Here is a 26,854-nt window from a genome sequence, read left to right on the forward strand (position 1 = left end):
CCCAACTGCAACAACTTTCAGAGAGCAGCGTCTGCTGCTTCACTTCCACCTCCCAAATATCATGCGAATTCTCATTTTGGCCAACTCTAACTCTATCCTCTACGAGGAAGTGATTCTGGGGAAGTAGTTCCAGCTATCCCAAGCATAGGTGAAGGTGTTCAATATCATTAGTCCTCAGAGAAATGCAAATTAAAACCACAGTGAGGGCTTCCCTGGTGGCGCAGTGGTTGAGAGTCCGCCTGCCGATGCAGGGGACACAGGTTCGTGCCCCAGTCCGGGAAGATCCCACATGCCGCGGAGCGGCTGGGGCTGTGGGCCATGGCCACTGAGCCTGTGCGTCCGGAGCCTGTGCTCCGCAACGGAAGAGGCCACAGCGGTGAGAGGCCCGCGTACCACACACACACACAAAAAAAAACCACACACAATGAGATTAAAACCGCCTCCTACAATTGCACACCCCTTTGAAGATCTAAAACTAAAAAGACTGACCCTACCAAGTGTTGACAAAGACACGGAGCAACTGCCGATGGGAATACACTCTTGGTTGAATGTAAAATGTTACAATCACTTTGATCCAGCTGTTCTACTTGCAGATATCCCAAGAGAAGTGAAAGCATGTATCCAAAGATTTGTATGTGAATGTCATAGCAGCTTGATTCGTCATAGCCAAAGACTGGAAATAACACAAATGACCGTTAACGGGTGAGCAGTGAGTGGGTAAGCAAAACTTAATATATATATATCCATACCGTAGAATACTACTGAGCAGTAAAAAGGAGTGAACTATTGATACCTGCAACAACATGGGCAAATCTGAAAACAGTTATATTGAATGAAAGAAGCAAGACAAAAAGAGTGCATATTGCATAATTCCACTTTTATAACCTACTAGAAGATGCAAAGTAATCTATACTACTGGAAAGCAGATCAGAACTTGCTTTGTTCTGCTGGCTCCGGTCAGTGCAGCCCTAGCCGTGTCCCTCCACACCGGCAGCACTGGTTTTCATTCCCAGCTGTCGTTTGGCACTCCTAGGACCAGCCTTACTGTCCGTGCTCTGTCTCTGGGAGACCAGCCTTCGGAGCTCCTGAGGTACCAGCACCAGCTGGGCAGCGCCGCATCCTCACAAGTCTGAGTCCCAACTCTTCAGAGCCCCTCCTTCCAGCTTCTGCGTTCTGATAACTGCACCCTCTTTCCTTTATCTGTCAGCACAAGGAGTGAGAGGTGCTTCCTGGAGTTATTATCTCTGCACTACCTTGCAGTTCTCTCTTTGCTGTTGTATTGCCGCAGCACCTATTTAACCAATTCCCTGTATTAAATTCTCTCTGTTGAACTGCCTAGTGTACTTTCTATTTTCTGACAATATCTTGACTGACACATGATTGACAAATCTCTCTTTCTGATCTATGACTCTTCTTTTCATTTTCTGTCTGGAGACTTAGTACACAAAAGTTCTTAATTTCAATGAACTAGAATATATCAATCCTTTTCTTTATGGTATTTATGTGTGTCATGATAAGAAATCCTTCTCCTACTCCAAAGTCATAAAGGTTTTCTCTTATATTTTCTTTTAAAAGTTTGAAGGTTTGTCTGTTATATTTAAGTCTTGAATCCTCCTGGAATTTATTTTGTGTATGGATATCCAATTGTCTTAGCACCATTTATCAGAAAGTCCACCCCCTTCCCCTCTGCACTACGATGCCACCTCTCTCATATATCAGTTTCTCTCTATACATAGGTCCATTTCTGGGATCTCTATTCTGCTTTATGGTTATTTGTCTATCCTTGTGCCAACACTACACTGTCTTACAGCTTTAAACTGTAATAACTCTTCCTATCTGTTAGGACTAATTTCCTTGTCCAGCTCTCATTCTTCAGGAAAACACTAGCTTTCCCAGCTCTTTCTTTTCCCACATAACTTTTAACATCAGTGTGTCAAAGACTATAAAAATCATAACCGAGGGGCCTCCCTGGTGGCGCAAGTGGTTGAGAGTCCGCCTGCCGATGCAGGGGATACGGGTTCGTGCCCCGGTCTGGGAGGATCCCATATGCTGCGGAGCGGCTGGGCCCGTGAGCCATGGCCGCTGAGCCTGCGCGTTCGGAGCCTGCGCGTCCGGAGCCTGTGCTCCGCAACGGGGGAGGCCACGGCAGTGAGAGGCCCGCATACCGCAAAAAAAAAAAAAAAAAAAAAAAATCATAACCGGGATTTTGACTGCAATTATATTAAACCTATAGGCTAATTTGGGAAGCATTAACATCTTTACAAAACTGTTATTTTGTCCTACCCCAAAACAGAGCATATCTCTTCATTTAGGTCCCCTTCAATGTCTTTCAGTGAAGCTTTAAAATATTTTAAATAAAGGTTCTGTACAGCTTATATTTATTCCTAGGGATCCTGCATTTTTGATACTATTTTTAGTGATATACTTTAAAAGATTTTATTTCTAACTCTTCGTTATTGTGTATAGGAATTGATTTTTAATAACTTTATCTTGCAATGTATTAAACTTGATAGTTCAAATAATTTGTAGATTATTTTGTGTTTTCTATCGAGATAATCATACTACCTATGAACAACGGGTGTTTTGTTCCTCCTGTTCCACTTTTTTAAATCTTAATACATTGCCTCTGGTTTTAGGTACAATGTTAAATGGAAACAATGCTAACAGACATCCTTGCCTTGTTTCCAGTTCTCAAGAGAAGTCTTATGATGTTGACCACTGGTGATTGGTGGAGGTGTGTTTATTTGTTTTAGAGACGCCCTGCTGGATTTTTTTTTTCTAAAGATGTAATTAATTAATTAATTTATTTATTAATTTATTTATTGGCCCTGCCACACTGCTTGTAGGATCTTAGTTCCCCGACTGGGGATTGAACCCGGGCCCGGGCAGTGAAAGCTCTGAGTCCTAACCACTGGGCTGCCAAGGATTTCCTGAGTCCTCTTTTTTTAACAAGAGAAATTTTTATATGGGTATTCTTCTAAGTCTTTCCATGTTTTTAAACTTTTCAGTAAGAGAGAGGAACATTTCTAAGGGAGCCAGAAGACTGATGAGGGAGAATAGCTGGTGAACGAGTGTCATGAACTGTGAACTGGCTCATCTCTGGCAAGAAGGAGTCGAACCCAAATGCAGGGGAATGTATTTGCACAAGTTTGGAGAAACATATGTGAAAATACCAGAAGTGTTCACTTGGCTGGTGGTATCTGAGATATTTTGCATTTACTCCATATTTAGATATCTTTGCTAATTTTGCTATCTTTACTTCCATCCAACAAATATTTATTGCACACCTACTTTCATGCTCAATGTTGTGTTAGCCACTGTAGAAAAATAGAGATTACCTTTTTACTTTGCAACAGTGCAAATAATGTCACTAAATTAAATTGATGGATGATGGGGGGATATTTCTCTTGTCCAGGGTTACCTTTGCAAGCCCCTGTACATTCCCAGTGTTGGTCTCCTGGACACAGATATAACAGGCACTTTCACCACCTTTGGGCAGTTGTCTTTACTCTACACTTTTGAGGTCTGCATGGCCTTTAGATCTCCGGGTGGTGTTGGCCAGGGGCTAGGTTCACTCCTTAGGAGTGCAGTGCTATGCCTCAGGCCAGGGGTTCATCCAGCAGAGGCATCCCTGGTCCTGATTCTCAGGGAAGTCCCTGCTGCTCCAGCTGTGCTGACCTTCTGGACTGAGGCCCCTTAGGACATCTGGGACAGCTTCCTGGGCCCCAGGATGAGGGTTGTGGCCTCTTCGGCAAAAAATTCAAGTAATTTGTGTGGATTCACTCAAGACCCTGCCAAAAGCCAAGAAGTAGCTGTGATGAGAGGAAAGAAGAGCAGAGAGGATGAGTCGGGCAATGCAGCCCCCAGTCCATCCTGCAGGATAGCGGTGAGGACGGAGAAGAGAGTGCTGCAGGCAAGTTGAAAGCAGATGGAGCTTGCTGAGGGAGGAAGGAAGCAGGGGTGGTCCAGCTCTTAGCAACCAGCAGGTGCCTTCCAAGTGGTACCAAGAAAAATGAGACTGCAAGATTGTGAGCAGAGGTTTCTGGGGGCCAAAATTGGGAGGGGGATCTATGGGGAAGAAGAGGGCTAAAAAGCTAGCTTTCTGTAAGGCAAAATTTCCCTATCTCCAGAACTTTCTAAGAATCAATAGAAATTTCAGTGCACAGTGGGTGGGGGCGTTTCAACCCAGGTGAAAGGGTATTTATTAGATACTCCTAACAAGCAGGGGGTATAGCTCAGTGGTAGAGCATTTGACTGCAGATCAAGAGGTCCATGGTTCGAATCCAGGTGTTGCTGGAGTCCAGCTCCAGCGAGTCCAGGGATACCCGAGGGATGGATAGTGTCAGCAAAGGAAATAATTTTATTACACTTCTTAAAGTATCAGCATTGCATGTTTCTCTTTCTCATGTCCTTATTCTTTACAATCACAGGTTTATATATTGTAGTTGATTACATTACCAGGTACGTGGCCAAACAATCTTAGCACAATCAAACCTCAAAATGTTCTATAAAGATTTAAAAAAATATATCCCCTAGTTTCTAGATGTCCTATTAAAATATTTCCCCAAGTTCCCATTAATCACAGGTTATTTCTTAGTAACCAAGCCAAGCAGTTATATGATTATTTTAATTGTAAAAGTTGGAGCTACTTGTTCCTATTTCTCTTCTTGCATAGGCAACCTTTTACAATGGCTCCATGAAAATATTTACAATATACCCTGCATGCTCTTTCTCGTTGTTTCCTTCAACTGAGACAGCGTTTTCTCCCTATCCTGGCAACGAATTCTGCTCTAGTCATTTGCTTTTCTATAATTAATCTTCCTTTCTAATAGAACCATAAATTTCCTATGTCATCAGAAACTCCGGCCCATGGCCATAACTCCATACTAGAGGGTGTTTTTCATACAAACATCCCCTTAGTTCCAGGCTCTTAATTCTTTACCCATTTCCCCAGGGCTTTAGTGGGTACTTCCCATTCTGTGGTGGTTTCAGGAGGGGGAGTCCTAGAGGAATTTTTCTTTCACGTGGAGCAACATCCCCCCAAAATTGCTCCTGTATGTAAATTTATTATCATAAAACATAACAACGGAGCTGTAGTCCACCTTCCTGGCACGGCGCTGCCTTGCAGTTTCACCTTCCGCTGCTCATGACTTTGTCATGGTGCAATGGCTCCAGGATGGCTTCCGACAAGGAGTCCCCTGAAATAAGCTTTGTTTTAGTACCTACACCAAATGGCACCTTCAGGTGGGCTCTTCTTACTTGGCAGATTGAGGGGTGCAATAATTGGTAAAGGAGGTGAGGGGGCGGGTAGGAAGGAAGCTTGTCTAGCTCATCTCCTGGGTGGGGGCAATGGAAGGTCCTAGAACCAGAAATGTGGTTCTAGCCAAGATCATGTGGACCCAACGCTCACCCGAGCACTAGAACTACCTGGGATTGTGGGAGTGTAAACATACACTTTGCCTGGGCCCCCTCTCCAGAGATTCAGGTTTTGTTAGGCTTGCAAAGTTTTGCTTTTCAACAGCACCCTTCCTTCTTTACATCCACTCATATCACAGAAGCATTAGACGATTTTCCCGGTGCCACATTAAGCATCTGCTGTTCTGGATCATTCTAAAAGCCCTTCTAGGAGAACATCAGTGGCCTTAGATGACTTGCCATGAATCGGGGGGAGGAGAAGCTGCAGGGCTGCCAGGTGGGAGGGGGTTCAGGCTTGGGGGAAGGAGAAGGTGAGAGGGAATGGGTTTAGTTTGCAGTGGAGCTGTCCTCATGGGCGGATGGAAAATAAACAGAAGTGCTGATGAGGCTACACAGGTGCTTATTAGACAGTTATAGCAAGCCTGTGTGGTTGGACCACACTGACCCCATTTTGTCAGCTTCATCTCAGGCCGGCAGTCCTACCTGCTCCCCTTCGGCATGACTGAACTTCAGCCTACTCGACCAGGAATGCACCCAAGACAGGTAAGTTCCCTATCAACTTTTACCCTTGCCTTCATCTGAGATGAACCCTGGAAGGGTGCCTTTTGTTAACCCAGGTGGTTAATGGTCATGAGATCCCCAGGGGGAGGAACAAACCCTGGTTCCCGTCAGTGTGGACATGCTTCTGCCTTAGTAGTCAGATTTTAGCTTTGGCCCCTTTAAATCCCCCTGTACCCCTGTGGTCAGTGCAGAGTGCAGCTGCCAATGCTTCAGGATTGCCGTCCGCCAGATCCTACCCTATGTAAGTTATCCACAATAAACTTTGTATTTGTACTTTATGGAGTTGCCTGCTTCATTTTTCAGTCTTAAAGTTCCTTCTTGGTTGGGAGGATATTATTCAATATCTCCACCTTCCAACAACACCCTTTCAGATTTCTGTGATTGAAGAAATGCCTTTTTACCTCTGGGCCCTGTGGATTGAGTCTTCGTAGGACAGAAGAGAGGTTGGACAGTTTAGATCTTTGCCAGAAAGCCTCTCTAGCTTCTTGCGGCCCCAGGTGAACTTCTCTAGGGCTGACCCAACCCTGATCCCCATAAACACTTATCTTTAGAGCCTTGCAGATGTCACCTTTCCTGTGGGCACGTCCCACCTCACCATGCACAGGCACTGCCTTGGGGGGAATGGGAGCTTTGATGTCTCTTGTATGCTCCCCTCATCACGAGCACAGGGCAGTGCTTGCAGGAGGCCCCCAGGGCTCCAGTCTCTCTGTCCTGAGCTGCTTCAGGAGGGTCAGCACAGAGCAAAGGAACTAAAGAAAAGGCAGCGAGGGGGCCGTTTGTGGAGCACGCTGACTGCCGGCGACTGGCTGCTACATACTAGGGGCTGCAAGCCACTTTCAATCATGAGGCCATGCACCACGTCTAGGGGCTACTTCCCTGCCCCCATGCATTCACGTAAGGACCTCAATCACCAGCCTTGAACAGGAACCCTGGAAGTGCACCGTGGACGTCTGCTTCCGGTCTGAGCAGCAGAGACTCACAGAGCCCATGGGGATGAGGGAGCTGCAGCATGTTTTCTCAGGAAGGTGAACCAGGTGACCTGCTTTAGAGAGGCTTTCAGTGCTGACCGTGGAATACTGGAGGAAGGCTGGCAAAGGCAGTGGTTTCCGTCTGTCCTCACTGGTGCTCAGTTTATTCTTTGTGGCAGCATCTAGATGGTGGACCAGGTGTCTCTGGCGGGATCTCCTATTGCAGGTCAATAAACCCACATCATGACCATATGGGGGCGCTTCTAGCTAGTTCACTCCTGCAGTCCACAGACTTCAGTGTATGAGTTTACTGCACTGTTTTATTCCAATTGAAATTCTTATTCTGAATGTCAGGGGACGTCTCACTCCACTCAACCTCTTCATACACTCAAAAACAATAGTTCGGGCCTCCCTGGTGGCGCAGTGGTTAAGAGTCCGCCTGCCGATGCAGGGGATACGGGTTCGTGCCCCGGTCTGGGAGGATCCCATATGCCGCGGAGCGGCTGGGCCCGTGAGCCATGGCCGCTGGGCCTGCGCATCCGGAGCCTGTGCTCCGCAACGGGAGAGGCCACAACAGTGAGAGGCCCGCATACCGCAAAAAGAAAAAAAAAAAAAAACAAAAAAACAAACAAAACAATAGTTCAAAGCAAAAAGCTGAAGTCAATCCCTCATTATCCCTGGCAGGTTTTCTCCTCCAAAGCAAGGGAATAATAATAGCCAATAATAATATAGTCGTAGCTGCAATCCGCTTACTTAGATAAAATATTAGCCTAAGAGACATGAGGTTATCACCAACTTCAGGAAAATTAAAAAGATCCAGGTTAGGGACTTGGAAGCTCACCAACTTCCCCAGCTGTCCCCACCAGCACCCTGGGGCTTAATACACAGATACAAAGACTGAAGAGACACCCTCCAGTGTACGTACTGCATGTGTTTCCAAAGAGCTTGGGCAGGATCTCTTCAATTTACTGTTCTGTAGTGAAGAACAAGAGAAAAACAGACAAATAAATTCTAAAGGCCCTTCCAGTAGTCAATGTCAACGCTCCTCCAGGCTGCTGCTGTCATCACACACTGAGGAAAAGGGGGAGATGTAGGCATGTGAAGGCGTGGGATTGTGGGACTCTGGGGCCTGGGGGATGACCTCTCTGGACTGAGTTTGTGGAGGAATAAGTTGCTGGTCTTACCAGCTCTCTAGAAATAAGTAGAAACTTCCAGTATGTTGCAGGAGTTCTGGGTGTGACCATGAAGGTGAAAGGTGTTTATGAGACCCCTATCATAAGTAGGGGGTGTGTAGCTCAGGGGTAGAGCATCTGACTGCAGATCCAGAGGTCCCTGGCTCAAATCTAGGTGCCCCCTGCCATATTGGATTTTCTATTCATGGAAGCTGTCACTCATTCCATTTTCCTTCATCCATCAGTTAGGATCCTACCTGAAACTGGAAGCTACAGGTCAGCCCTTGTACAACAGCAATCTGGGTGGAGCCTCTTCCCATGTCTTCCTGCACTAATACTCTAGGTATCTATCCTCCTCATGACATCAGGACTTTTTTCTTCTGTATGTTTCTCATTTCTCCAACTCTATTGGATCCTCAAAGAGGAGGCAAGGCCCCTGATGCAGACTGCTGGGCTTTTTTAGGGCAGACCAGAGAGCTGTAGATACAGATGACTTCCCAGAAACAGGCAATAAATGGTAACCCTAGGGACTTCCCTGGTGGCGCAGTGGTTAAGAATCTGCCTGCCAATGCAGGGGACATGGGTTCGAGCTCTGCTCCGGGAAGATTACACATGCCCCGGAGCAACTAAGCCCGTGCGTCACAACTACTGAGCCTGCGCTCTAGAGCCCACGAGCCACAACTACTGAGCTCGCATGCCACAACTACTGAAGCCCGCGTGCCTAGAGCCCGTGCTCTGCAACAAGAGAAGCCACCACAATGAGAAGCCCGCGCACCACAATGAAGAATAGCCCCTGCTCACTGCAAGTAGAGAAAAGCCCACGTGCAGCAATGAAGACCCAACGCAGCCAAAAAATAAATAAAATTAAAAAAAATGGTAACCCTAAATTATCACCCTCACCCCTCCTTCCCACTAAAACAGGTTGGCACAGTGGAGTGGGGAGGGTTGTCAGACCTATGGAAACAAATGGCTGGGAGCCCAGGTAAGGTAGGTGGGTATTTTTGGAGACCTTTGTCTAGCTCTTGGGCTAAATCAAGGCAATGGGAAATGGGTTGGGGGTTCATCAGGCAGCTTCTCTCTTTTTCTCCTTATTGATGACCCCACCCAGGGACTGAGGACTGGAAAGCTGCAGGCCTGAGGGAAGATGTCTTACTAGAAGCCTGGTCTGGCAGCTTCCAAAAAGTCAGGCCTGGAGGAGATCCATAATTTAATTTTGCAGAGTTGAGTGTTACCACACAAATGGAAGATGTTAATTAGACTATACTCGTGTTCCTGGGGGTATAGCTCTGGGGTAGAGCATCTGACTGCACATGAACAGGTCCCTGGTTCTGGTACTGGCACAAAAACAGATATATGGATCAATGGAAGAGGATAGAAAGCCCAGAAATAAACCCACGCACTTGTCAATCTGCGATAATGGAGGCAAGAATAGACAATGGAGAAAAGACAGTCTTTTCAATAAGCGGTGCTGGGAAAACTGGACAGCTACATGTAAAAGGATGAAATTAGAACATTCTCTAACGCCACATACAAAAATAAACTGAAAATGGATTAAAGACCTAAATGTAAGGCTGGATACTATAAAACTCCTAGAGGAAAACATAGGCAGAACACTCTTTGACATAAAGCACAGCAATATTTTTTTGGATCCGTCTCCTAGAGTAATGGAAATAAAAACAAAAATAAACAGATGGGACCTAATTAAACCTTAAAGCTTTCGCACAGCAAAGGAAGCCATAAACAAAACAAAAAGACAACCTATGATCTGAGAGAAAATATTTGCAAACGATGCTACTGACAAGGAATTAATTTCCAAAATATACAAACAGCTCATACAGCTTAATATAAAAAACAAACAAAAAACCCAATCAAAAAATGGGCAGAAGACCTAAATAGACATTTCTCCAGAGAAGACATACAGATGGCCAAAAGGCACAGGAAAAGATGCTCAATATCTTTAAGTATTAGAGAAATGCAAATCAAAACTACAATGAGGTATTACCTCACACCAATCAAAATGGCCATCATTAAAAAGTCTACAAATAATAAATGCTGGAGAGGGTGTGGAGAAAAAGGAACCCTCCTACACTGTTGGTGGGAATGTAAATTGGTGCAGCCACTATCGAGAACAGTATGGAGGGTCCTCAAAAAACTAAAGATAGATCTGCCATATGACCCAGCAATCCCACTCCTGAGCATATATCTAGAGAAATCTCTAATTCAAAAAGATACATGCACCCCTATGTTCATAGCAGCACTATTTACAATAGCCAAGACATGGTAACAACCTAAATGTCCATCAACAGATGAATGGATAAAGAAGATGTGATATATATACATATATATATATATATATATATATATATATATATATATATATATATATATACACACACGCACACCATGGAATATTACTCAGCCATAAAAAGAATGAAATATTGCCATTTGCAGCAACATGAGTGGACCCAGAGTTTATCATACTAAGTGAAGTAAGCCAGTCAGAGAAAGACAAATATCACATGATATCACTTATATGTTGAATCTTAAAAAAATGATACAAATGAACTTATTTACAAAACAGAAACAGACTCACAGACATAGAAAACAAACTAACAATTACCAAAGGGGAAAGGGGGGGAAGGGATAAATTAGGAGTTTGGGATTAAAATATACACACTACTGTATATAAAATACATAGGGGCTTCCCTGGTGGCACAGTGGATAAGAATCTGCCTGCCAATGCAGGGGACACAGGTTTGAGCCCTGGTCCGGGAAGATCCCACATGCTGCGGAGCAACTAAGCCCGTGTGCCACAACTACTGAGCCTGCGCTCTAGAGCCTGCGAGCCACAGCTACTGAAGCCTGTGCGCCTACAGCCCCGCAACAAGAGAAGCCACCGCAGTGAGAAGCCCACGCACTGCAACAAAGACTAACCCCTGCTCGCAGCAACTAGAGAAAGCCCCCATGCAGCAACGAAGACCCAACGCAGCCAAAAATAAATAAATAAATTTATTAAAAAATAAAATAATATAAAATACGTAAACAACAAGGACCTATTGCATAGCACAGAAAACTATACTCAATACCTTGTAATAACCTATAATGGAAAAGAATCTGAAAAAGAATATATGTGTGTGTATGTATATATACACATATATATATAAAACTGAATCATGCTGTACACTTGAAAGTAACACAACATTGTAAATTAACTATACTTCAATAAAAATAGAGGTCCCTGGTTCAAATCCAGGTGCCCCTAGTTTATGTGCAATTTTGGTAGCTAAACTTAGCTACATGCATGTTACATGGGCCCCCATTGAAGATTTAGGAGATCCCCATTCTTTGGGGTTTGTAGGAACAACCCTAGAACCTCCCTCTTAGGGTGGCATAGTAGGAGGCCATGTGATGTCTCTGGATGCTATCGGGCTCATCCCCTTGACCCCATTATAATCAGTAAAGGGCCGGAAGGCATTAGTCCAGTGCACTCCTAGTGGGTTTTAGAAACTACTCAATGGTACATATAACTGAATCACTTTGCCTTACACCTGAAACTAACACAACATTGTAAATCAACTATAGTCCAATATAAAATAAAAATTTTTTAAAATGCCAATAATCAACAACAGTTAAATGAATAAAATTTTGCGTAAGTAGTGGGCATGGAGATGTCAACCAGAGTTTCTTAGTCTTCGGGCTAGGTCTAAGCTACTATGCGTCCTGTCACCCAGCAGATGAATGAACAGCTGGTACCTCTGTAGTGCTGGAGCCACACCCCCGGCTTTGCGGTCCTGAATCAGTGGGGTTGGCCCGCAGGCAGCAGGCAGGGGTCTCTTCCCCTTGTCCCCTGGGAAGCGGGTCCACGGGGAGCCCTCTGTCTGCAGCCCTGAAGCCTCCTCTCCCCCATCTCTCTCTCTGTGGCCGAGAACAAAACCCAGAGAGCGATCAGTCCCTCAGTTAAGCTCCTCAAATGCTTACTCTGCCGAGCAAGAGGCCAGGCCTTGAGAGGACCCAGGGATGAGTGAAATCTAGACGTGATGGTTCATCCTTCACTCTTTCTTGCAGGGAAGAGTGATTTGCAACATGAAAATATGTGATAGAAAGGAGCTTAGAGCTCAGCTGGGCTGCTCTGAGGGCTGACTTCGTGACAGCTTTGCAGAGATGGGGGGGTCAGCTGGGTCTGGAAGGTGCATGTCCAGGCAGTGAGGGGAGAGGGCATGCCAGACAGACAGTGTAAAGAAACAAAGATGCAATGTTTTGGCAGTGTTTTCTGGGTGGGAAAGGTATATGTGTGCATGTCTGTGTGTATGTGTGTGTGGCTGTGGGTGTGACCATGCACGTTGGTGTGAGTGTGCATCTGGGGTAGGCTGTAAGTGCGTGTGTACTGTGACTTTGCAGGGGGGATGGGGGAGAGAGTGTGACTGTGACCTCCTGTTGGAGGTGGATGATTAGACCGAAGAAAATCTGTGTGTAAAATGTGTTTCAGAGTTCGGACATTGTTCTGTGGGCAATAGGGAGGGCTGTGGCTGCAAAGAAGCGCGTTCATTTCCTTTATTTCAGGTCACTTAGGAGACATAGCAGAGAGCGGCTGGGAGTTTGCCAAAAGACAGTTCCTTAACTGATATTATTTTTTGAGCACCTACTATGTGTTAGTACCATGCTGGACAATTTATCTGAAGTTGCCATATTTATATGTCATGAGAAACTTATCCCTGTTGAAGACAAAGAAATGGAAGCTTACAGAGTTAAAGAACTTGCCCAGTGACGCATACAGAGTAAGGAAACAAATACAGAGGAGAAAAGGAATTCCAGAGAAATTTTCAGGATATAATATGTGGGACATGGTGATTTATATAAGATATGCAGGATGAAGAATAGTGTGTGGAGGCAGAGGTGGAAAATGAAAATTACTGTTATCCAGAGAGAAATACAGCAGTAGCTACAGGGGAAGGTGGGAAACCTAATTTAACTTAGGCTAGAGACTTGAGCACACTTTTGGCTGTGGAGGGAACAGGACGGAGAAAATTGAATCAATTCAGTCCTGAGGACAAGAGTACAGGTGGAGCCATTTACTTTGGAAGGGGGAGGGGAGGGGAATGTTTTTCTCTGAAATGGAAGGGAAAGGACTAACGACAGCTGAGGGGAGATGACTCTGAGATACGAAGGGAAATCAAGGAGCTGAGGTTTAGCTGAATCTATTCTGTCTGTTAAGCAGAGGTAACCTCTTGTGCTGGAACGAGAGCACAGACGCGGGGGGAAGAAAGCAAGTCATTGGTGAGCCTGCAATCCAAACAAAGGCATTGGAAGGTCTGCGGTGGAGAGGGGTGAGCTGATTCTGCACCTCTCTGAGGGCCAACTTTCGTGGGCACTGAGAACATCGCTTTACCCGGATACGTCTGTCCCCACCCAGGTCAGCACAGGGCAAGTGCCAATGATTTTATTCTCTAGCTCTCTATTTTTTATTCTATGCAAATTCCACCCTAAGGAGTTTAGGTTACTGTCAACAGCAGACAAGGTTACTGGTTCCCTCATGTACATCCCAGTCCCAGTTTCTGTCAGCCACACACTAACCATCTTTTGGGTGATCCCCTCGGCAGAGGGGTCCATTAGCTCAATGGACACTCGTGGATTTTTCACCAGTTGCATTCCAGGGTTCAGGGATCTCATCTCTAACCTCTGAGGGTCTTTTCCTATAGTCTACAAAAGAAGACAAAGGAGAGAAAAAGAAACTAGGACTTGCAGGACAAAAGAGATAGAAAATTTAAACCAAAATATTATCAGTATTAACATTAAATATAAATGTATGAAATACCACAGTAAAAAGACAAAGAATGCCACTGAATTAAAGAAACAACTATGTGTTATTCACAGGAGGTAAATAAAAAACATAAGGATATAGACATATGGATAAACCTACGGATTGGCGGTTGCCAAAGGTGGGGTGGGGGTGAGGGGTGGGAGAAATGGGTGAAAGGGGTCAAAAGGTTAAAAAAATTTTTAATGAAAAAAATCCATTTTGGGGACTTCCCTGATGGTCCAGTGGCTAAGACTCCATGCTCCCAGTGCAGGGGGCCTGGGTTCAATCCCTGGTCAGGGAACTAGATCCCACATGCTGCAACTAAGAGTTCACATGCTGCAACTAAAGATCCCACATGCCACAACGAAGATCCTGCACACAGCAATGAAGATCCCACACACAGCAACTAAAGACCCGGCGCAGTCAAATAAATAAATAAATAGATAGATAGATAGATAAGTAGATATATATTTTTAAATCCATTTTTAAAAAGAGAGAGTGGAAAGAACTAGCTTCCTGCAACAGAGCCCAAGAGTACACTAGCTATTCCAGTATCAAGAGAGATGGTTGCATTAATACTTCTCTGGTGATTTCAATCAGATTCCAAGTAAGGATACATCTGGCGTTCAAACAAGAAAGGATCTCATGCCAGAGCTCAGTAAAGCAGTGAAAGCCAGGGATCTGACCGGATTGGGAAGGTGAGAATTATCCAGAACTGTAGTAATAATGGCTAGTCATATTCTAGTGCTTACTACACATCAGAGACTGTCCTAAGGATATTATCTTATTTAATACTCATACCAGTTGATATTTCCCCCAATTTACAGATAAGAAACTGAGGCTCAGAGAGTTTTTGGAATTTCCTTTAAGTCACACACTCTGGCTCCTCTGCCTGAGACTAAGGGGTCATGGGGTATTGTGACTTCTCTTTCCTGAATATCAGTAAAATTCAATGTAGAGTTTCTAATACATATAGAATAATATATATTAATAATAATAATATATTATTGTTATTATATTATATATAATATTATATATATGCATATATATATATACAGGGGATCTTGGGCAAGAAGTTTAGCTTCTCTGGGCCTCAGTCTCCTCATCTGTGAAATGGAGATAATGAGATCCTGGTCCCCAAGGTTTGATGTATAATAGCTGATATATGTGGAGGCTTCTCGGCTGTATACTGTTGACAAGAGAAATCCAGAGGACTTTAGCATCTTGGTAGGAATCAGTGTAGAAATCAGTGTTTCCCCAGCTTCTTGGCCAGGAGAGGAGGGGAAGTGGTTGCTGGGCGACTAAGGCCCCAAGGGGGAAGCTGGGGGGTAAGAGAGAGAGATTCCAGTAGGCGGCAGAGAGAGTTTGCAGGAGAGAAAGCTTACCAGCTCCCGTGACAACAGCAGAAGCAGGGCCTTGGCATGGCTGTGGAGATGGAAGGTGCCAATCAAAGTAAGCTCATCGTCCAGGTGGGATAGGGCTTTGTCCACAGATCAGAGAGCCTCTGGGTAGAATGTGGTTCTTCTCCATCAGCATGTTTTGGTCCTTGAATTATGTTAGCTTAGGTCCATTAATGATCTGGGGGACTCCTAAGTCTACTCAGCCACCTAATTCTGACTGTTTCTAGGAGTGGGTCATTCTCCATGATTCTCCATCTATATTAACTGAAGATGTGGCGGTTGGGAGGGTCATTTGTGTCCTAGACTATAGTTTAGTAGAAAGCACTCTGAACCGAATGTTAGCCTATGAGGGTCATGCCTTCATTAGGTGGGTTTGGACAGACACCTCAATCGCCTTGAGTTTCTGTTTTTTAGGTGCCCACCATGATGGGCACAGGCATCCGACTCTGAAGGCCATTCTATAGCCAATGTCAATGCTTCTCCAGGCTGCTGCCCACACACTGGGGCTGTGGGCTGGGGCGGGAGTGGGTGGGAGGGGGGACACAAGCTGTTGGGTTTTTGAAGAGAGAGCCTGTTGCTTTTTCTGTGGCAGGTGGTTGAGTTTTCACTGCAGTAGGCGTGGCAGTTCCCAAGAGAGGGCCATCCTGAAGTGGCAACTCAGGTTTACAGGGAGTTTGGGTGTGGCTTGACAGATGAAAAGTATTAATTAAGGCTCATCATAGCAGAAGGGGGTGTAGCTCAGGGGTAGAGCATTTGACTGCAGATCAAGAGGTCCCCAGTTCAAATCTGGGTGCCCCCTACTTACCCTTTTTTTTTTTTTTTTTTTTGCGGTACGTGGGCCTCTCACTGTTGTGGCCTCTCCCATTGCAGGGCACAGGCTCCGGATGCACAGGTTCAGCGGCCATGGCTCATGGGACCAGCCGCTCCATGGCATGTGGGATCTTCCCGGACCGGGGCACGAACCCGTGTCCCCTGCATCAGCAGGCGGACTCTCAACCACTGTACCACCAGGGAAGCCCCCTACTTATTCTTAACTTTTACCTTTGGTGCTGCATTTCAACTTCTTCTTCCCCATTAGACATCAACATAAAGACCTTTTTTTCTAGAAGCAGCAAATGGTGAAGCTTTACTATGGTAGTTGGCAGTTCTTAACTCTAAATATAAATTAGAAGCACGTGAAAAGTTTATAAACATGCCATTTCCCAGGCCTCACCCCAGACCAATTAAATCAGTGTATTTGAGGTGGAGCCCAGGTATCGTAAACAACCTCCAGCGCTCCTAGTCTGCAGCTAAGTTGAAACCAGCTTTAGTAGAGCTTCCAGAAGCCTTCTCAGATCCAGGTTACCTCATGCCAGCTCTGTCTGCCCAGCGTCTTATATTCTGGCTCCCCTCTTCCGCATCCTTATGTGGACATGATCTATAACTTGACCTTCATGGCATCTTCCAGGAAAATTTGCTGTTTCAGCATTTCATAGTTTGCTTAATTTTTCCCTTTCTCAGTCCAGTCATTCTCCATGGGACAGGATGGAATTGGTCTTCTATTTGCAAGCCAAACCACCAGGATCTGTGCCTCTCAGGGAATGAGCCCTCATGGGGCTGAGAGAGTTTGTGGAGAATGAAATATCCACATGTGAAAGTGTAAGTTTAGGTTGTGTAATTATTAAAGACAATTTTACGTCTCATTCAAGCTTTAAAAGTAAACTTCTGCAGAAGGGACCAGTGAATTATATCAGCTATCTCAAAACTAAAGAACGCCATGGCTTGCTATGGTTTGGAGAACAAACAGCTGAGCATTTTGGTAGATGATCTAAGAATTCATTGTGGGTTCAGAGCTCTAGCATGTAGTTCAGAAGTACAGTTCGTGAATTTTATTATCCCCGGCACCAACCATCTTCTATGACCTTTCTCACAACTACCTAAAATATATTTCATGATGTTCCAGGTTTATATAATCACAGAAGTCTATACTTCAGATGGGCTAAAAACAGCTTCTCTGTAATAAAACTATTTGACAGCAAGAAAATCTTAATCTCTTTCCACTGAACGGCAGGAAAACACAATACAGACAAAGAGCAGTTTAAGACAGAACACGGTCAAGTCCAGTCTTCCTTGAGACTTTTTCTAACTTGATAAGCTGGCATATAGCTCTTTGTCTAACTCCCCATGTTGTAAATATTCTGTCTCCTCTGAATTCTCTTATCAGCACGACATAAGTGCCTGTAAAAACAAAACTCCTTTTAGTTTCAGGGCTATGCTTCAGTTTCCCTTTCATTAAAGCTCATTCATTTTGTTAACAAGAGACTTGAATTTTTAAACTTGGGCTTTCTTCCTCGGGGAGGTGGCGTTTGCTATTCCAGGTTCATAAACACTTGGACCTTTGGCTTAGGACCCGGTGGCTGGTCCCTTTCCTGTCCCTGACCTCCCTGGACACCTCCTGAGGTTGAGGATCATCTCGCTGAGGGCAGCATCCATCTTGCCCCCTCTCTGCTCCTTCCAGTACAACCCAGTCCTACCAGTCCCATAGCCAGTCTGTGGAGCCCTGTTCAAAGTGGGCAGTTCCTTCCTCCTTAACCTTTCCCTGAACTCCCCCTTTTACATCTGGTGCCCAGCGTCCCCCCGAAGAGGTCCCTCTCCCTTCAACCTCCCACTCGGGTAGGCTGCCAGAATTCTCCCCCTCCCCATCCCTTCCACCCCACGTTGCCCCCTCTGGGTCCCAGCTCCTCGACTATCCCTCGATACTTTTTTTTTTTTTTTTTTTTTTTGCGGTACACGGGCCTCTCACTGTTGTGGCCTCTCCCGTTGCGGAGCACAGGCTCTGGACGCACAGGCTCAGCGGCCATGGCTCACGGGCCCAGCCGCTCCGCAGCATGGGGTGTCTTCCTGGACCAGGGCACGAACCCGTGTCCCCTGCATCGGCAGGCGGACTCTCAACCACTGCGCCACCAGGGAAGCCCGCTCAATACCGCTCGAAACTTCTTATCCTCACTGACGTGTGCACCCAGAATGGGAACCCCGCAGACTTCGTGGAAGATTTCAGAAGCAGGTAACCAACATATTTTCCCTGCTTCCCCTCTGCTTTCATCCTCAGTAGTGTCAAAATCGCATTAATGATGCTTCCAGATCTCCATCTTCTTGGCTCGTATAATGTTGACAAATTCCACGCCCCTGCAGCTATCAAGAGGCACGGTGAAACATAGTTTGAATGTTTCTCCCAGTGTCTGTTCCCTCCTCCTTCTTGGTTGTTAGCTGGGCACATGGCTTCACAGAAGAAAAATTACATTTCCCAGCCTCCTTGGAGTTAAGGGAGGCAAAGGGCATAGGTTTGGTCAATGAGATGTAGACAAAAGTGATGGGTGCTCTGAAAGAGAGACGCTTGTCTTTCCTCTTCCCCTTTCCACCGGCTAGGAGATAGAGGTGATGCTGAAGTGGGAGGTGTCATGTTGGACCACGAAGAGACGTCTGGAATGAAAGCTGTGTAGGCTGGAAAGAAGGAATTGGGTCCTTAACCCTATGGAGCACCATGCCAAACCTGGACCACCTGAGTGTGGGTGTTTACAGGAGAGAGAAAGAAACTTCTGGTTGGTCTGCTTGCGTTTTCCTTTAGTCCTCTGTTATTTCGGGTGCTCTGTGCTCACGGCCAAATCTATACCTAATCCACATGTGCACCGGATCATTGCTCAGAACCATTTCCGAATGTTAGCTGCAAAAAAAGAATGAAATCGGGCTTCCCTGGTGGCGCAGTGGTTGGGGGTCCGCCTGCCGATGCAGGGGACACAGGTTCGTGCCCCGGTCCGGGAAGATCCCACATGCCGCGGAGTGGCTGGACCCGTGAGCCATGGCCGCTGAGCCTGCGCGTCCGGAGCCTGTGCTCTGAAACGGGAGAGGCCACAACAGTGAAAGGCCCGCGTACAGCAAAAAAAAAAAAAAAAAAAAAAAAATGAAATCTTGCCGTTTTCGACAACGTGGATGGACATTGAGGGTATCATGCTGAGTGAAATAAGTCAGACAGAGAAAGACAAATATCCCATGATTGCACTTATATGTGGAATCTAAACACAGAAACAAAACAAGCTCATAAATACAGAGAACAGGGTGGTGGTTGCCAGAGGCTGGGGGTTGGGGGAGGGGGTGGATGAAGTGGGTGAAGGGAGTCAAAAGGTACAAATTTCCAGTTATAAATACATGTCATGGGGACGTAAGGTAAAGCATGGTGACTATAGTTAATCAATCTCTATTGCATATTTGAAAGTTACTAAGACAGTAGATCTTAAAAGTTCTCATCACAGGAGAAAAAAATTTGTAACTATGTATCATGACAAATGTTAACTAGACTTCACAATGTATACAAACATCAAATCATTACCCGGTACACCTGAAACTGATATAATGTTCTATGTCAATTATACCTCAAGTTTTTAAAAAAGGAAATATTCCCTTTCAAGATCTTTGATCTGAAAAGTCCTTTCTGATACCTCTTCTAGTTTTTACTTCTTCCTGCCCTTGCTGTTACTGAGACTGGGCATTGTCCTCCTTTTGACCTCAATCTCTTTCATCTCCTTGTGTTTCCGTGATTCCAGAGCTACCTTCTGGCTCACCTGTCCGCCCACCCATTATGGACCCCACTACTGGCCTCGCAGTCACGAGTCCTCGCCCCTTTGAGGTCTTGGCCTGTGGTCTGTCTACCTTCCTCATAGACTCTTCAACTTCTGTGGAAACTCTCATCCATCACTGTGGCTCTTCCAGCGCTGCCTCTACATGTGCCCTGTGAGTGTCTAATTCTCCCAACCCCTTTTCTAGATAGTTCTAGATATTCTATGTCTAGATAGTATCTAGATAGTTCTAGATGGTGCTTGGCATGTTCTACACTGCCGAGTTGGGACACCAGGCGCCAGTCTTCACTGCATGACTAGCTCCTAGGAGGCAAGTTGTCCTTTATAAAGTAGAGTTTGCCATTACAAAAGACGTTTGCTGGCCCCCTCTCCTCCCTTGCAGAAGGCAGTATTCCAGCCTCTGGAGCTGAGGCAGGGGGAACAGCAAATCTGCTGGATCGTGAGCCATCCTCTCGCTTCCCTGGCCTCTGTGTCTTTGTCATCACCTCTGGTTTTGTGAGAGCCACCCCTGGTGTGGCCATGTCTGGGGTCCCCACTTGCAGCCCTCAACACTCACGTGCCTTTCAGCCGGAAACTAAGTCAACTACCGCCCCCTCGACCCTTTAGTCTCCCTGCAAAGAGCACACTAGGCTGAGTGGTTTATGCAGTTTTCCTTGCTGGAAGGTTAGGGCAGTTTCATAAGGGAATTATAATGCAGGAGGTGAAAAGGAAGGTGGGTCCAAATGCTGGGCCAGGGTGGCCATCGGCGCTCCAGTTGATACCTTGTGATATTCCCTCCAACAAGAGCTGCAGGCCGACTGGCTGCTTCCATCGGTGGACTCAGGAAGGGAAGCCATCTGCCAAGGACAGGCACTGGCGCTTTTAGGGTCAGTACAGTCCAAGCCCAGATGGAGGGGACGGGCACCCCCTGGCGCTTGCAGTCAGTATCCATTTCAGGCACAGCGGCCGTAGCTTCCTCCTTCTCCGCATGGGAAGAAGCTCCATTCGCCTCTCTCTTGCCTTCAGGAGGCTCCCTGATATCCCCCCTCCTCCCCAGTCCAGCCATCTCCCTCTGACTGGGAGGAGGCCTTGTCAATTGTGTAGATGATTTCATCGCTGAGCTGGGGCCTGTCCTTTCCTTGAATACCTTGCTCCAGGTATGAATATAAAACCCTTTCTCTGCCTTTAAAAGCGCTGCCATCCTCCTATTGATCTAAGGCGAGACTCAGCTGACCTGGGAAGTGAGCGTTCCTCTCATTCATCTCAGACACCTCCACAATCTGTCTGCTCCTTGGGTGTCCCTCAGTCTACCTGGGTGCCGGTTCTTTTAAGTCTGACAGGTCTCTGGGGAGGCTACAGGAGGGCAGGGCGGAGGGGGCAGGTGTGGCCAGGGGTCTGGGATCTGCTGGGTGTAGGTCTCAGGCAGGGGATTGACCTGGCCCACTGCAGGGGTGCCCTTTGCCCTCAGTCCGACATCACAGGACATCCTGCCTTTCTAGCTGGGTGGATGCTGGAAAACTGGTGTGTGAAACAAGACGGACAGCAGCTCAGAAAGAGAAAGGCCTGGAATGAACGTGGCAGAGGTGACGGACTAGGGAGACACCGGGGGGGTTTGGATTGGGAAGTGACTGGGGTCTGAGGGAGAGGGAGGGCAGGGCTGGCCGCCACTGGAAGGCGGCAAAGACTTCCTGGACAATCTCTGCAGTGCTTGCCCTCATTTATTTTTTTCCCACTCAGGACCTGGAAGGCTGGAACCGTGTAGACATTTGGGTTATTATTGGACGTGCAAAAATTGGAAAATGAAAGAACCCCCTCCCTACTCTCTGGGGGTTGCCATTATTAACTATCTGGTCTATTTCCTTCCATAGGTGTATATGTATATGTATGGACATGTAGACACCTATGTTTATACGTAAGTTTCTTTGTGTGTATAATCTTTTTATTACATAATAATACATATACACAGTATCTTTTTAAAAGCCCACATGAGCTCATATCATACATGTCTATGTCATACAATTTGCTTTTTTCACTGAATGGTATTGTTTAAGCATCTTTCCATGACAGAACTCTGGACCAATTTTACCTTGTATTGCTGCATCATATTCCTATGACCGTACCACAGTGTTTGTAACCAGTTCCCTGTCGATGCATATTTAGGCGGTTTCCAGTTTAGCGCTAATCCAGAAAAAGGTTGCAGGGAGTCTCCACGCTCACTGTGCATTCATGAATATTTCTGAAGGATACCTAGAAGTTCCTAGAAGTGGAACTCCCTAGAGTATCATTTTTCCTACGTAACTTTGTTTTTGTTTTTACGAAGGCAACATGCTCAATATAGAAAAGTTGAAAGGGAAATAAAAACACATAAAAGGCTGAAATCATCTATAACTCCTTACAGACCGTTCTGTAACTGCCTTTTCACTTGACGAATTCTCATGAACTTTATTCTATGTCATTAAATAACCCTTGGACATGGGCTCTGAACCTTCTTTCAGGCAGGAGAAGGCACTGTCACCTAGTCACAGTTATGTCACCATCCCAGTGTGCCTGACACACAGTAGATGCTCAATGACTCATTACCATAGAGGATTATCTGGATGATTTGAAAGGTCTCCCCACCTTTAAAGGTCAACCAGGCTACCAGGGGGTCCTCAGCCAGATGCACATAGAAGTGATGAGGGGAGAAGGGCTGGTCCCTGGAAGGTGGGAGGCCAGGTTCAGAGAAGCAGAGCTGACCAGGACATCCTAACCAGCAAGCCTGAGTCTGGGTGTGTCAACACAGGTAAAAGGCATTAATTACACCTCTTTGCCAGGTCAGGGGGTGTAGCTCAGGGGTAGAGCATTTGACTGCAGATCAAAAGGTCCCTGGTTCAAATCCAGGTGCCCCCTGTTTTGTCTCACTTTTAATCCCAGAGTGGGTCTGGCATTACCTGTTTTCCCCTCCCTAGGCCAGGACACCTGGAGAAGAAAGAGAAAGCCTATAAGACTCTTTGACTCACAACTCCTCAGAAAGCGCAGACCCAGTCTGAAATTTAAAGATACACCTTCAGGTGACTTACAGGAAAATTAAAGTTTACAAGGCACAGATCCCTGCCTCCTCTAGCCCCTCTGGGTTTTCCTCAGCTCCAACCAGAGATTTCACCTTTCACAGACCCACACCTTCTCCACGGAGGGGGCTGCTGTGTCTTCACTGCACTCCCACGGGTTATAACACTGAAGTAGATGAACCTAGAGAAGCCCTTGTACTCCTGCAGTGGGGTAGCTGCTTAGCTTCCTGAGCCCCTCATGCTGGGCTGCAGGTCAGAGGCCCTGGACTTAGGCTCCGTGACCCCAGCTCCTAAAGCTCCCACTGGGTCTACTCCAGACTCACAGACCCAGACCAGGGTCTGGGGAAGAACAGGATTCTGCTTGCTTCTGTGGGACAAATGCCAAGGAGTGAGGGGGTGGGGGAAGGGCTGGCCTGACCCCCCCTGCCTCTTTGCTCTTTCTCCTCCACGCAGAATCATTGGCTCTGGCCAGGGAAAGGAAGCTGGAATTATATTCCCAAATCAGTGAAAACGTAAAAGTAAGAAACAGGTAAGACGCATCTGTCCTTAAAAGCTCATCTCATTGTTCCTGCCTAATGAAGACCTCTGACCTCTGTAATTATATTCAGAACTCCTTCAGACACTGAGCAGCACCTCTGTCTAATGAGTGCACGAGACTTGCTCTACCGCACACAGAAGGCATCCCTGCTCGCCATCCCCTTCTGCACAATCCTCTGCCCACGCCCAGCCACTCAGGGCCAAGGACATCAGTGTAAAAGCCATGGCTGTATCAGTGGAGGGTCTCTGAACTAAACTAAGGCCACAGTCCCCGAACTGGGCTGCCCATCACACACAGGCATGTAAGGTGGTGAGAGTGGGATGGGCTTTCATGGAAATGAAGTTCAAGGCTCCAGGTTGGACCTCCTGAATTAGGAGGGTTGGGAGTGAGACCAAAGGACTCTATTTTTAACAAACTCCTGAGAAGATCCCAAAGGAAAGTGAAAATTAGGAACCACCAATTTAGTTTTGGGCCCCGTATTATAGGGTTGAAAAGAGGCCATAATTAAGAGACATGTCCAAGCACACACACCTGATTAATAATAGGGTTGGGGCCCCATCCACAGGGCTAGTCTCAGGTTCTTCCTGTTCCCCCAACCCTGAGGCAAGGCACGACCTGGCCGGCTGCCTTCATCTGCTTCTCACTCCCATGGCTGAGCCCTGACTGGGTGGAGTGAGATAGGCCTTCCCAAGAGACGACCTGAAAGGTTTCTACCTGATGTCTGGTACTAAATGAGATAAGCTTGCAGGGGCCTGAAAATCTGAACCACACACCTGTTCACCTGCAGTCAGATGCTCCTCCCCTGCCCCAGGAGCCCACTTCCAACCCTTTCCTAAGTGACACCATCTCATGGTTGTGGCCTCTCCAGGGAGGGGTCCTCCAGGACCCCAGTCATTTCCGTTTCTCCCTGGCTGGCCCCATGGCCTGGCTGACTCACCCTCTCCTGACCATAAGCTCCTTTTCCTACTGGGCCCTCATCTGAGTGCCCAGAAGCTTCTTCTGCTAAAACAGAAGAAGGATGTTCCAGTGCTGGGCTGACAAGGAATAATTCAAAAGTCCACCTGAAGCCACGAGAAAGGGACTGACCAGCACAGTGGGGTTGGGTGACGGAGCCCATCTGGGTTTGTGACAAAGGAAGGGTTGTGACCAAGGGGTCCTGAGCCCACCTCTTCTCTCTTCTGTCCTCCTAGAGATTTCAGTGTGGGGGACAGCAGCTGTTTCAGGGGATAAAAGGAGGCTCATGAGGGGGCACCGAGATTTGAACCAGGGACCTCCTGATCTGCAGTCAAATGCTCTCCCCTGGAGCTGCAGCCCCTCCCTGGGGGGAGTGTGGTCTAGTACTGTCCACCAGTGTGTGACACCCGCCCCCCCCCAGCAAGAGCACACTGGCATTCCTATTCACCCCTAGTCTGCCCCTGGGCACCTGGCAGACAGGTCTCACTGCAAACTGACCCTTTTCTGGCCATGACCTCATGCTCCGCTGTGCCTTGTGGGAACCCAGAAGCCTCCTCTGAGGTTTCCCTCCCTCGGCACCCACCTGGGGCCACCTCACCGTCCCCTCTAGAAACACGGGAGGGACTTGGGGTCCCTCTACCAGCTCATCCTCTGTGGTCTTTTTCCCTCAAGCCCATGACCTTGGCAGAGTCTCCAGAGACTTGGTGGACACCAGGGCAGGTATTTGGCCACAAAGGCTGCAGCCTCCACGCGAGGCCCAAATGCAGCTCCGGTTCCTGCAGGAGGCCCCAGACCAGCAGGTGGGCACAGCTGCAGCGGTGCCAAGCCGGGCCCTTTGGGACCCTCCTTGCCAAGCCTTGCCCCACAGCAGGACAGACCACCCCCCACTGAAGGATGGGCTCCTTTCCTCTGGCATTCCCTGGCGATCCAGTGGTTAAGACCCCGTGCTTCCACTGCAGGGGGCACAGGTTCAATCCCTGACCGGGGAACCAAGATCCTGCATGTGGTGCGGTGCAGTCAAAAACAAAAAAAACAAAGAAACTCCAAATAAAACATAAGATTTTAGACTTGAGAAAATAAAACCCACCATAAGCTACTTACATGAACATCACCTTAAATATAGGGGCACAGAAAAGTGGAAAGTGAAAGTATAAATAAAGATATATTATGTGATACTAAACAAAAAGGCTAGTGTAGATATTAATATGATGCAAAATAGACTTTAAGTCAATAAGCATTTCTACAGATAAAAGGAATATTTTAAAATGAAAAAGTGGGACTACCCTGGTGGTCCAGTGGTTAAGATTCCTTGTTTCCACTGCAGGTTGCATGGGTTCGATCCCTGGTCAGGGAAGTTTTGCATGCTGTGTGGTGTGGCCAAAAAGAAAAAATATAATAAATAAGATGATAAGGAAGTCACTTTTTGTTCACTGCTCAGAAGATTCATTCCTGAATCTCTCCTGAGATAAAGGGCAGGAGAGGTTGGCCTTTTTAGCATTTCAAGGTCCTTCAAGGGAGCAATTAAAGGAACTGTTCTGACACCTTTGAAGGCCTATTCTCAAGATGCAGGTGTGATTTCTCAACACAGTATTGCCTGAGAAAACAACCCATAGCAGGAGGAGGAAGAGGAGGAAATGGCAGTTTCTCAGGGACTGTTGACATTCAGACATGTGACCTTAAAATTCTCTCAGGAACATCAGAATGCCTTGACCTCACTCGATGGAGATTGTACAGGGATGTGATCTTAGAGAACTGTAGGAACCTGGTCTCCTTGGTTCTCATTGTCTCTAAGCCAAAACCGGTCATCTTTTTGGAGCAAAAGAAGGGTCCCTGGGATGTGAAGAGACAGGAGACAGCAGCCATGCACCCAGCTCTGTCTTCTCACGACGCCCAGGGTTTGTTGCCAAAAAAGCCAGGCATAGACGATTGTTCAAAACAGTGCTACTGGGGGCTTCCCTGGTGGCGCAGTGGTTGAGAGTCCGCCTGCCGATGCAGGGGACGCAGGTTCGTGCCCCAGTCCGGGAAGATCCCACATGCCGCGGAGCGGCTGGGCCCGTGAGCCATGGCCGCTGAGCCTGCGCATCCGGAGCCTGTGCTCCGCAACGGGAGAGGCCACAACAGTGAGAGGCCCGCGTACCGCAAAAAAAAAAAAAAAAAAAAGTGCTACTGGGAAAGTATCGCAGCTGTGGCCTTGGGAATTTATACTTAATGAAAGACTGGGACTGTAAAGGAGAATGTGAAGGGTAGAAAGGATGTTATTATGGACACAACCAACTTGTGACAATAATGAAAATCCATAATAAAAACATTACTGCCCAAAGAAATCAAGTATATAAATCAAATTGAGAAAAGCCTCACTTTGTCAGTAACTTTTGCAGAAACTATGTGTTTGTAAGCAAAAACCCACATCATT

General features: G+C 46.6%; 3 non-coding genes across 3 annotated transcripts; all 3 read left to right on the forward strand.

Annotated features, from left to right (window-relative positions):
- Positions 1-4,224: 4,224 nt before the first annotated feature.
- Positions 4,225-4,296, forward strand: TRNAC-GCA (transfer RNA cysteine (anticodon GCA)). The gene has a single exon. It is a non-coding gene; the product is annotated as a tRNA-Cys (tRNA).
- Positions 4,297-16,040: 11,744 nt separating this feature from the next.
- Positions 16,041-16,112, forward strand: TRNAC-GCA (transfer RNA cysteine (anticodon GCA)). Its single transcript has one exon. It is a non-coding gene; the product is annotated as a tRNA-Cys (tRNA).
- Positions 16,113-22,719: 6,607 nt separating this feature from the next.
- On the forward strand, positions 22,720-22,791 carry TRNAC-GCA (transfer RNA cysteine (anticodon GCA)). The gene has a single exon. It is a non-coding gene; the product is annotated as a tRNA-Cys (tRNA).
- The last annotated feature ends 4,063 nt before the right edge of the window (positions 22,792-26,854 follow it).

The sequence above is a fragment of the Mesoplodon densirostris genome, chromosome 9 (assembly GCF_025265405.1).
Source record: "Mesoplodon densirostris isolate mMesDen1 chromosome 9, mMesDen1 primary haplotype, whole genome shotgun sequence".
Lineage (NCBI taxonomy): Eukaryota > Metazoa > Chordata > Mammalia > Artiodactyla > Ziphiidae > Mesoplodon > Mesoplodon densirostris.